The following is a 12,473-nucleotide window of genomic DNA, read 5'->3' on the forward strand; positions in this document are numbered from 1 at the left end:
CCCGCGGAACCTTCCAAAAAATCCGCGGTTTCTCTATGCGTCCCTTCCCCGCCGGCCGCCAGCCCAGCGCGGGAGACAGAGCGGCACGCGCAGTTCTTCTGCCGGGGACAGGCAGAGGGGGCGCGGAGTGCGGCCAGATTGTCAGACCCCGCCGGGACCGGCGGGGACTCGCCGCCGCCGTATGGGTTTGAAGATGGCGCCGAACCACATGGCAAGGGCGGAAGGGAAGAGGCGGGGGGCGGAGATGCAGTCAGTCTGCTTGGCAACACATGCACGGGCGAGGGGGGAGAAGGGGCGGCCCCTGCAGTGGAGCGGGAGACCAATCGGAGCGTTCTATTCAAATTAGGTCCTTATAGGGCAAGGACCTCTCCCAGCAGCAGGCGGGGGGAGCGCAGGGAGAAGGAACGGCACCACCCCCGAAGGGAGGAGCGGGGTCGGACCGAGCCCGGCTGGGATTCGGAAACCGAGAGAGCAGAATTAATACGGTTTCGAGCGAAACCGAATAAAGCTTTAAACAATATCGGGAAACGGTCACAACACGGGCTCACCGACTGGGGAAAAGTAAAAGCAACGTGTAGAAGCCAAACACTGGCAGCCTCCATGAACGCTTTCCCGGTGGGGGTTGCCGGAGCGCAGGGAAACCAACGGGGGGCATATACCCCAGTTAACCCAGGGGAAGTCAAAGCGATTTCAGAAAGAGGGGTCGATTCAGCTGTAGTACCCACGTTTGTGGACGACCTTTCTAACAATAATGATCTGCTCACTTTTGATATTACGCGAATAAGCCGCATGCTTTTTGATGGGGCAGGGCGGATTCTATTTAAACAGGGGTGGCGGGACGACCACGTTAGCCCAGGCTTCTGGGGAAAAGCAGCAACTCAGCGAGCTGTCCCCAGCCGGCACAGCTTTCCCTGGCAGCATCCTTGCTCCGGGCACGCCCGAGAGAGATCTGTAGGAGCTGCGGTAAGACACCCCGATGCAGCGGCCCAGCCACGGCGACCCCCAGGGGGCAGGAGACCCTCGTGCCCTGTGCCCTCACAGAGAGCGGTCAATTTTGCATCCCCGCTTACGGTGCAATGGCCGAGCGGTCGGACCAAACAAAGTGATTAAAAGCGTGCCGAAAGGAAAAACGCAACCTACCCTAAAACCCTACCCACTAGAGTTAGCAAAGTCCCAACCGGCCATGCGGAAGTCTTTCAGACAGACCGCGCAGCCAGATCGGACTCAGACCCAATACTTCGTATGTTAGAAGCTACTTTTATATCCCTGAATGAATCCAACCCTAACCTAACCGAATCCTGCTGGCTTTGCTATGATGTCAAACCTCCCTTTTATGAAGGAATTGCTTTAAACACTCCCTTCAGTTACTCCACAGCTGATGCCCCTCACCAGTGCAGATGGGAAACCCCTCGGAAAGGAATCACCCTGAGTCAGGTCACAGGCCAGGGCAGATGCTTTGGCAATGCAACACTAGCTAGGCGGAAAGGCAACGTCTGCACCAAAGTTGTCAAGCCTAACAGGAAAAACAATAAGTGGGTAGTCCCATCCGCACCTGGGATGTGGGTTTGCCAGCAATCTGGAGTGAGTCCCTGTGTGTCTCTTGCCAAATTTGATGACTCTAACGACTTTTGTGTCCAAGTTCTGATTGTTCCTAGGGTCCTGTACCACTCAGACGAAGAAGTGTACCACCTTTTTGAAGAACCCAGCCGGCTCCACAAAAGAGAAATACTAACAGGTGTAACTATCGCAATGCTGCTCGGGCTAGGAGCAGCAGGAACGGTGATGGGTGTCTCAGCCCTAGCGACACAGCACAAAGGACTGTCCCAGCTGCAAATGACCATCGATGAGGACCTGCAAAGGATCGAGAAATCCATCTCCTTCCTGGAGAAGTCAGTCTCCTCTCTCTCGGAAGTGGTCTTGCAGAACAGGCGAGGTCTGGATCTCCTGTTCATGCAGCAAGGGGGCCTGTGTGCCGCCTTGAGAGAGGAGTGCTGTTTCTATGCAGACCACACAGGAGTCGTGAGAGACTCCATGGCAGAACTCCGAAACAGACTGGCTCAGAGGCAGAAGGACAGGGAAGCCCAACAGGGCTGGTTCGAGTCCTGGTTCAATCAATCACCATGGCTAACCACTCTGATTTCTACCCTAATAGGTCCACTGGCATTGCTGCTTCTAGCGGTTACCTTCGGACCTTGCCTGATGAACAAGCTGGTCTCATTCGTTCAGGCCCGCCTGGAACGGGCCAACATACTGTTCATTGGCCGGCGAATCCAACCAGGGAACACTGCCAGCCACAAGTCCTAACCTTGACTGGCGAAAACTTACTCAGACGTACCAAACCCCCTTTTCCTTATTGAACTGCAACCTTATACCTCATTTCAGTGTATGACTACCTCATTCATTTGTGAAAAAGGGGGGGGAGATGTAGCAGATAGGGCCTGGCGTTCGGAAGATCTCGTGATGTTACGGGAAGACAGGGCCCCTGCCCCCTTAGATAAGAAAATTAACATAAGAATGTAGCCCCCTAAACCGAATTCCAGTAACTTTCCACTTGCCCAGGTAACTTTCCATCCCCTACTAACCATAGATGGTAAAGACAGACCCCCACCTGACGTAGAAGCCCCTTAGACTATAAAACCCCACGGGAAGAGAGAATAAAGGCCTTTGATCCTCCACCATATTGGTGTCCGCGTGTTTCTTAGGCCCGAGCGACCCTGGGGAAATGGGTCGCCGTGCTGTTTCCTGAAACCAGGCCGCCTGCCTTGTATAAGAAGGCAACAGGATCCATTTTGGCAAGCTTTGCTGCATGTGCCTGCACTTGATGGCGTATGGACTGCCTGCATTTTCATGGCTTTGACTTTGAGAAAGATTTTTTTCTTCTTTTTTTAAGTATCCATGCCATGTCCCTCATATCTTGCCCTCACTGTTTTGTCTTCCTCCTTGACTTTTGCCCCTGCTTTTGCAACATCTCTGAGCTTAGTTTTGGCATGCTTTGGTCCTTTGCACTGCACCTGATATAATCCCGGCCATTTTCCTAAGAGTCACTAAATATCCCAAATTTTCTTTTTTTTCTCCTCTAATTGCAATTCTTTTGATGGTCTCTCCTTTCCAGCGTGTTTGTTCGTCCTTCTTAACTGTTTTGGCCTTCAGTCGGGATCAATTTTGGCAAGCGTTGCTGCTTGGGCCTATACTTTATGGCGTATGGCCTGCCTTAATTTTGATGGCTTTGGCTTTGGGAAAGATTTTTTTCTTTTTTTTAAGTATCAATACCATGTCCCTCATATCTTCCCCCCTAAGTTGTGTCATCCTCCCTGACTTTTTCCCCTGCTTTTGCAACATCTGTGAGCTTAGTTTTGGCATGTTAGGGTCCTTTGCAATGCAGCAGCTTTCCTCACAGCCCGTTTTTTGAAGACACTAAAATTCCCGATTCTCTGGTTTTTTCAATTGCATTTCATTTGAACCTATCTCCTTTCCAGAGTGTTTGTAAGCCTTTCTCTTTGGGTTCGCAAGATTCCTTTTCCCTTCCCAAAAAGAAAATTTCATTTCCTTTCGGGAAGGGAAAAGGAATCTTGCGATTTCAATGGGGACCAATAGAGGAATCTTGGGTGCATATCCCTGGCCTTGATGGCATGCCATGCCTTTTGATGGCTTTGACTTTGGAAAGATTTTTTCCTTTTTTTTCTTGTTTTATGAAGTGTCCATGCCATGTCCCTCATATCTTCCCCCCTAAGTTGTGTCTTCCTCCCTGACTTTTTCCCCTGCTTTTGCAACATCTGTGAGCTTAGTTTTGGCATGTTTTGGTCCTTTGCACTGCACCTGATATCCTGCCGGGCCATTTCCTTAGAGTCACTAAATTTCCGAAATTTTCTTTTTTTCTCCTCCAAGTGCAATTCCTTTGATGGTATCTCCATTCCAGCGTGTTTGCAAGTCCTTCTAATTTGTTTTGGCCTTCAGTGGGGATCCATTTTGGCAAGCTTTGCTGCATGTGCCTGCACTTGATGGCGTATGGCCTGCCTGCATTTTCATGGCTTTGACTTTGGGAAAGATTTTTTTCTTTTTTTTAAGTATCAATACCATGTCCCTCATATCTTCCCCCCTAAGTTGTGTCATCCTCCGTGACTTTTTCCCCTGCTTTTGCAACATCTGTGAGCTTAGTTTTGGCATGTTAGGGTCCTTTGCAATGCAGCAGCTTTCCTCACAGCCCGTTTTTTGAAGACACTAAAATTCCCTATTCTCTGGTTTTGTCAGTTGCATTTCATTTGAACCTATCTCCTTTCCAGAGTGTTTGTAAGCCTTTCTCTTTGGGTTCGCAAGATTTTTTCTCCTCTAATTGCAATTCTTTTGATGGTATCTCCTTTCCAGCGTGTTTGTTCGTCCTTCTTAACTGTTTTGGCCTTCAGTCGGGATCAATTTTGGCAGGCTTTGCTGCATGTGCCTGCACTTGATGGCGTATGGCCTGCCTGCATTTTCATGGCTTTGAATTTGAGAAAGATTTTTTTCTTTTTTTAAGTATCCATGAAACTAAGCATGTGGTGGATGAGAGACTGCATGATATCAAACCTCCTCTGCAAGAACTTCAGCCTATCTTTTACGAGGGTGGGTTGGGAATTCAATCAGGGGAAAAGCCCTCTCCAATTACATCACCACTGGAGCAAACGCAGTACAGGCAGCTCTGCATTGCCTACTTCAGGCAGTATTTGCTGTGAAGCTGAGCACTGCATACCAGTGAGCCACAAGGCCTGGTAGGAGAGTATTGTAATCAGCAGGCACCACAGCAGCAAAAGAGTGCTGACTCTTTCTTGGTGTTTTATGTCTACATTGCTTTAAGAAGGGTGCATGCAAAAGCAAGATGCCAGAAGTTCTCTTTTATTGTCTTTATTGCAGGTTTAAGAAGGTATCACCTTCATTCTTGATGTTCTGGAGTAAATATTCAAATTAACATGTGAGGGAGGAATACTGAGAGGATTTTTTTTCATATATCTGAAAAGCAATTTCATCTAAAAATATGGTCCATTTAGTTAAGTGTTCTGAAATATTACTCTTTTCAGTTCTATTTTTATAAACAGCTTAAATATTAGTTCTTTTAAAAACATCCTTATTACTATAGTACATCCTATGATGGAGCATAATTGCTTCTGAATCTTCTACTTTTTCATCTGTCAATCAATCTATATGAAACTCAGAACAGTTTTGTGAGAATTACAGAACAAACTTCGAGTGAATTGTCTGAAGTCAAATAAAATACAAAGGAAAATGAAATACAAATGACCAGACTGATGTTAGGACTGTGGGAGAATGCAAGAGTATCTGCAAAGAGCATTTGGGATAAATCCATGCTACTTTGATCCTACCCTAAGTTTAATAGCATTATGATACTAATAATGAACATAAGGCATATGTAACCTGCGATTCTGAATTTCAGGTGATTGTCATTGGTTTAGAGAAATCATCAAAATTTCAAGGATAGAAACTAAGACTGAAGATAGAAAATTTATTTAATGTGCTGTTTCCTGTGTTTATTCATCTAGAAACATCGTATTTAGCTCCTGCTACTTTAATATTCTGGGTTCCAAGTCGTCTGAGAGGAAAGATAGGACATACTTGTCTTTGTGAAGACAGAGACGAATGAATTTTTCCCTAATAAACTGTCCTTGCACCTCCGGATCCCTAGGGCACATTCTACTGGAATAAGCTTTTTGATCAGTTGTTTTGATGCAGACCCTGGATGGGTCACAGCTATGGGACCTGACACATGGACTGAAGGCTGTTATGTAAAAAAATGGAGAATTCTTTGGTTTTGTGATTCTGAAATTAAAGATGAATCAACATCTTGATAGAATACTTTCTGCTTAGTGGTATTATCTAATAATATTTAAGATTTTCTGCTGGCACCATAGTGCTTTGTATTCATATTGCTATTCATGAACAAATCTCTCTTGCAGTGATCTCTTACTATCGTTACTGCTACTTGATATAATTTTAAAATTAAGTCATCAGCAAATCAGAATCAGTTTATTCATAGAAATACAGATTCACGGAATATTCTAAGTTTGAAGGGACGGAAAAGAATCGTGGAGTCCAACTTCTGGCCCTGCACAGCACCATCCTCAAGAGTCACACCATGTGCCTGAGAGCATTGTCCAAATGCTCCTTGAACTCTGTCAGGCTGGTGCTGTGACCACTTCCCTGGTGTGGAAGTGCCCAACCACCCTCTGGGTGAAGAACCTTCTCCTACTACCCAACCTGAACCTCCTCTGACACAGCTGCAGGCCATTCCCTCAGGTCTGAAACTGAGGTTCCCTCAGAGAAAAGACCAATGTCTTCCCCTCAAGAAGAGGCTGCAGACTTCAAGTCTCTCCTCAGTCTCTTCTTCTCCAGGTTGAACACCAAGTGACCTCAGATGTGAGGGGGGGCTTTCCCTCAAAGGCCCTTTCTCTATCCTTGTTGCCCTCCTTTGGACACTCTCCTATAGTTTAATGTCTTTTTTATGTTGTGGCACCCAGAACTGCCCCCAGCACTGGAGGTGAGGCCGCCCCAGAGCAGAGCAGAGCAGGCCAATCCCCTCCCTTGCCCAGCTGGCCATGCTGTGCCTGATGCCCACAGGACAGGGCTGGCCCTCCTGGCTGCCAGGGCACTGCTGGCTCATTGTGATGTACAACTGCTTCTACATTTCTCCCTGGCCTTTGGGGTATGGGTTTTGTCTTTGTAAGGCTTTACATTTATCATTACTTGCTGACATAAAGGACAACCTGTTTCTTCCAGTTATTCAATTATTATTTATTGTTTGTATTATTGCTACACTTGTTAATAGTTGTACAACAAGGACTTGTTCTGGGTATTGTACAGGGAATGAAGATAGGATCTCTGCCCCCTCCATAGCACACCTAACTTAGAACAAGATAAAGTAGTGCCACAGTCAGAGGCATGTGATCTGACCAACCATTGGTTTTGGACATATGAAATGAGAGATTTCAAGATTTACATGTAGACAGTTCCATTTTTCTCATTTGAAAGTGACTTTTCTACTGAAACTGATGATGAAAAAGCCCCAAATCATCAAAACTGAACTGAAATCTATTTTAAACTCTGGTGGTTTGGTTGGTTTTGTTTTTTTTTTTAATTTTTTTTCCAGTTGATGCAAACACTGCTTATCCTGATTAGGGGTGGAGAATTTTTCTCAGTTCCTGAAAATTATTTTCAGGTGGGAAAATAATTTGCAATTTGCTTCTTCCCCAGAGGACTGAGGAATGAGGGAAGGCTCTTTGGGTCTTGTAGCATAGACTTCACAAACACAAGCTTGCATACTGTAAACTCTACAGCTTTGGATCAATTTTGAGCAATTTTATAGTCAATCTCCCTGATTTTGACTTCTTCCAAGTAATATATAATAGCAATTATCAAGCATGTCACCAGTACTTCTCAGAATTTAAAGGCAACTGTGCTGTAGGTGACCTGTGTTAAAGGACATCTCTTGAGAAGCACCATGAAAAACAAACTGAAACTAAAGCTCACCACCTAGCATTTGAGAGGTAGGATGTGGAAAAGGCCCTGATCCTGGTGATTTTTTATTTTCTTGTCAAATGTCAGGGTAATTTTAGTAACCACTATTGCTTTTACTTGATGTTTATCCCAGTCTGTAGCTGGTTTGAGTGCTGCAGGCTATTGATGTTCAGGCAGAGTGACACTTAGTAGGGTTGATTCTGTGTTAGCAGAAGATTTCTTATTGTTTGGGCGCACTGTTGGAGGATGAATTCTTGCCATCTATTTAAAAATAATGGTGTGAAAAGCTGAACACCTTAGAGAGGCATAATCGTTTCCAATTTGATGTTTCAGTATGTCCTACTGCAGAATTAGCTGGCTGGCTTGATTACTCTGTGGGCAATTTGTCAAAATTACTTACGTAAAACATGATTTGAAAAGGTGGCATCTTAGGCAGAGGTGAAAAAAATGCTCAGAAATCCTTTCCTAACCCAAATATCCTTGTCCCATGTTAGGCCTGCCCTAAAAAGGGATGATTAATCTTTCAAATATCTTCAAGTCCCCAAAAGTATTTCTGCATTTGACTGTGTATAGAACACATTACCTACGATATATACTGATTGCCTTCATGGTTCATGTAAAAATAATAGTGCAATTGTTTATTAAAACACAGGATTGATTTAGCACAGGTCTAGAGGAATGTACGTAATGCTAGACAGAAAGCTACTTCTCTGAAAACCCCCAGCATGTGGGTTTTCAGTAAACGAGAACATTTGGTAAAGTTTCAGTTTTCACAGATGAAAGGTAAGAAAGATTTACATTTATACATAAACATGCACAGCAGGGGGAAGGTTCGTCTGCCTCACAGCTTGTGGCAGCTCTTCAAATGAAAAGGAACACTTCTGAGGGGTTCTATTCTGGGAAGAGCTATGAGTCCATGCTGCTCACTGTGCCAATGGCCCCAAGAGCAATACACCTTAGATGTATCGCACAACATGGACTGGCTATCAAGCATGTCCTCAACTTCAAAGGGTTATGGAGTTCAACAATTGTTTATTGATCATACATGAAAGAGCTCAACAGCTCGTAGTGAAGGTTCCATCATATACCAGAAATAGCCAGACTTTGTCCTAGGGAGTGACACAGCTTGGTAATGAAACACCATTAATACAATTAATGAAGCAGCAGGAGCTGGGGAAGCAGAAAGAGCCGGGCTGTATATCTGCCTTGGCACCTGAGTACTTGTATTTCTAATTTAAAGAAATGCTGCCCAGTTTCGGACAGGCTTCTGTTGCAATATCCTCAATGGATTTGTCTTACTGGAGGTAAATCTGCCTTGATGTTTTTTGAAGGGATGGGCACAGAGCTGCTCTGTTCCTGGGATAGATGGGAGAAATGGTGTTCCAGATTTATGTGATGCTGGAGGATCCTCTTGTTGGGTTTGGGAGGAATTGCTTGATGGCAACATTAAACAGATTGGATTTTAGCTCATGTTGGTTGGTGGCTTTTGCCACAGCTAACAGTGCTGCTTCAGGACTGTGCTCAGGGAGCTGCTGCCTAGGTGTCCTGCATGAGATTTATGTTCACTTTGATTCCTTGGCTTTTGGTTGGCAACCAAACTGTGCCTGTTTATTGAGCAGGAGAATTACTCCCAACCATGGAGAACACAAATCCTCAGGCTGCTTCTTAGAGCCATAACCTGTTAGAGATAGAGCTGTGTGTTCCTGGAACAAACTTGTCACGTGAGAGGGAACCAAGTACTATAAAGAAATCACAAGATCTTTGCCTCATCCAGGTCTTACTCAAAAGGGAATCATTTGGTCGCATACTTGCTGCTTTTTAGTAGGGAGCAGCGAGACTTTAAAGTAAGAGATAGTTGCCTGACATCAGCCAGGCCTTGAGTTTAGTCTCACCTGCTCCTGCAAGAGGCATTTCTAACCAAAGAGTAGATGCTTGTAGCCCAGGCTCAGCTTAGCCATCTTTATAACAATTTATAGGTGTCTTGCCAAAAAATTAGCATAATTTGTATTAGGACTGGCTCTAGACATATTGCTGCATGAAGGAAGCCTCTTTATAGGCTTCTCCAAATGTGTTGCTGAAGGCTACAGTTGCAGGATGATGATACTCCAATAATGGTTTGCATAAAGTTAAATTTGTATCCTGTTATCCAAGAAGAGCTTGCAGCGAGCCTGAACCAAACTTGCTCATTTCTGTTCTTGCCTCATTTTCTGTTAAAGCATTTTCATATCACCTTCTAGTATTACTGCATGTATATTTGCATTGTAATTAATTGGTATCATCCACCTGCCCTTTTTGACAATCTTCTGTATTAGGAAAATGCCAGGTCCTTACCTTAAATGTCTCAACAACTCTTCCCATATCAGTTCTTATTTTGAGGATTAATTAAATTTGATTGAAATGATGTCTTACCTTGAGAGTAATACTTTTTAATTGAGAATAAACAAATGTTTCCTTCTCTAGGGTGATTTATTGTTTGTCTGAGTGAGAGTTATGTGTTTGGAAGAAGGCTAACATGTCTCTCCTCCCACTCTTGAACCATCCATGAGGCTTCCAAGGAGTCTGAAAGGGAATCTGTTGTCTTCAGGATCACTCCTAACTCTGGTGCATTTTAGTCTCTACTTTTCCAGCTATCCTAAAATCATACAGAAATATGTGAGGTTATTTCTTTTTGTTCACCTACAAAGCTCTCAGGTTGCTCACTGGATCCAGTTTTTCAATGACTCATCCTCACATTTGCTTGTCTTGGTATGGATTCTCATTATTCTGATTCAAACTTATATCACTGCTTTTCTCCAGAAGCCTACAAGAAAGAATTCAAGGAAGCCCTCAAAAGAACCTCTGTAAATATATTTGTGGACTTCTGGAGTACAGTTTATAACTGTAAAATTATAACTGTAGTCACTGAAAATGAAGTTTTGTGTGAGCATATTATTTAAGTATTTAATCAGGGACAGAATGTTTATGTTTATAAAAAGGTGAAAATTGTAAGTGATTACTGGTGCTCTATAGATAAAACTTATGAGGATACCAAAATTAATCTGGGAACAATAACATTGGTGACAAATAACTCTCTTCTTTCCCTGTGGTTCCCAGGTCTGGTTTTCCAACACTGGGATACCATAATGTGTACTAAAAAATTGATAAAACCTCTGACAGTTCTGTGCTGGTGCTTGCACGTGAAATAACATTTTATACTGAGCAGATGTCAAAAAGTCTTTACTTTGGATGTACCTGGTTCAGCTGAGGGAGGAGATTCATAGTGCAATTTCTCACTATTCATTGCTGGCCTGATGGCACTCATACTTCACTGCTCTGTTGAGGGGATGTGTAGGAAATGGAGCCTTTTTAGAGTTTTGTCTTTTTTTTAAGTTTTATTTCCATTATTGCAAACTGTGATAACTCCATCTGGTGCTTGTGTGTTTTTAAGACTTCCAGCTATTGCTTGCAGGAGGCTTTATATATATATATATGTATATACACTTACACATATAAAAAACAAGATTAAATGCTTTCTGCATATTCATCTTTAAAATCCTAATTTATTTATTGAATAGTGATCAAAGGTATGTTTTAAAATGTTTTTTTTCACTATGCTCTGATAGCTATGCAGTATCAGGGAGGGTGGCATTACTAACCCATTCCATGTGATGTTCTGCACCTGTTGATTTGCTAGTTTTTACTTTTCCTTCTCAAGAAGTGCAGTACTTAACAGATACCTTGAAAAATTGTTCTATTTTGCCATATTTTTTTTCATATTTGAGGAATGTGGTTTTACCATGAACAATTTTGATAGAGAATTATTTTTCCCCTCTGCTTGGTAATTTTGTGCCAGGCTTTATGAAATGCTGATGTGTTTTTCTGTCCAGAGAAAGCATTGAATTATGATATTGACATTTAAGGGGAAAATGACTGATCACAGAGGATTCGCACTAGTGGCTGTGGGAAGAGCCTTGTTCACTTCAAATGCTAATGGGTATTGCATTAAACTAAAACAAAGTTATCACAGGCTCATTGCAGTTATTTGCAAACCAGCTGGGGTGAGATAGTCAGTTGGTCAGACAAGAGTCCCTGAGACGTTCTATTTAACTGTACAGGTGTGCTGTAACAGATAGTCACATGAGCCTCATCGTCTGTATTTATTAATTGTCTATAATTATTCTCTGTCATGTGAGTTTAGAAAGTATTAGGTTTAGAAAGTATTAAGTTTAGAAAGTATGCTTTGAGATAGAGCATATATTGCGAAAAGGCTGTGAGATCCTCAGAAAACCTGGCTCAGGACTGCCTAAGCACAATTCATGAAGTGAAGCCCAGTATTTAAATAATCTCGGCCATTTCTTTTTCTATCTTAATTTTCTTTCATGCTCAGCATAAGTAACACTCAGAAAGCATGGAGAAGTAAGTGGATGGTATATAAGCCCTCCTTAAAATAAATGATAGGAGAAAAATAGCCTTGTTATCACAGGCACATATTACTCTATTGCAAATCATGTGAAAGCTTCAATTCCTGTAGGTGTGAGTCTTTCTCACCTACTGTGACTCTTTTTTTACTCTCTTTGACATAAAGAAAAGCATTTTGTAGGCCCTCTTAAAAAATTAGGCAGTGTGCTACCATCCCAAAAAAGCAGCTCTTTCTGCATCCAAGGAGTCCTTTTGGTCTCTCCTGCAGTACTTTTCACACAGAGCCTGACTAGAAGAATACAGCCTGCTGCTCCATCCCTGCTGTCCCAAAGGCTGTCCCTGATCCCAGAGCACAGCCCCAGCTGAGATGTCCCATACACCAGAGCTCTTACATGGGTCTCAGGAAGCTTAAAGACAGCAACACTTGTTTGTTACAAGTGACAGTGTGTTTGCTTTGTGACTGTGCTCTATCCTGTACTGCCTGCCCTCCCAGTACAGTGCCTGGTCCATGGACAACATCCCCTGAAAGCCCCTACACCCCTAGCATGAGCCTCCTGGGCACCTGCTCCTGCTGT

The sequence above is a fragment of the Zonotrichia leucophrys genome, chromosome 1 (assembly GCF_028769735.1).
Source record: "Zonotrichia leucophrys gambelii isolate GWCS_2022_RI chromosome 1, RI_Zleu_2.0, whole genome shotgun sequence".
NCBI classification, from domain to species: Eukaryota; Metazoa; Chordata; class Aves; order Passeriformes; family Passerellidae; genus Zonotrichia; species Zonotrichia leucophrys.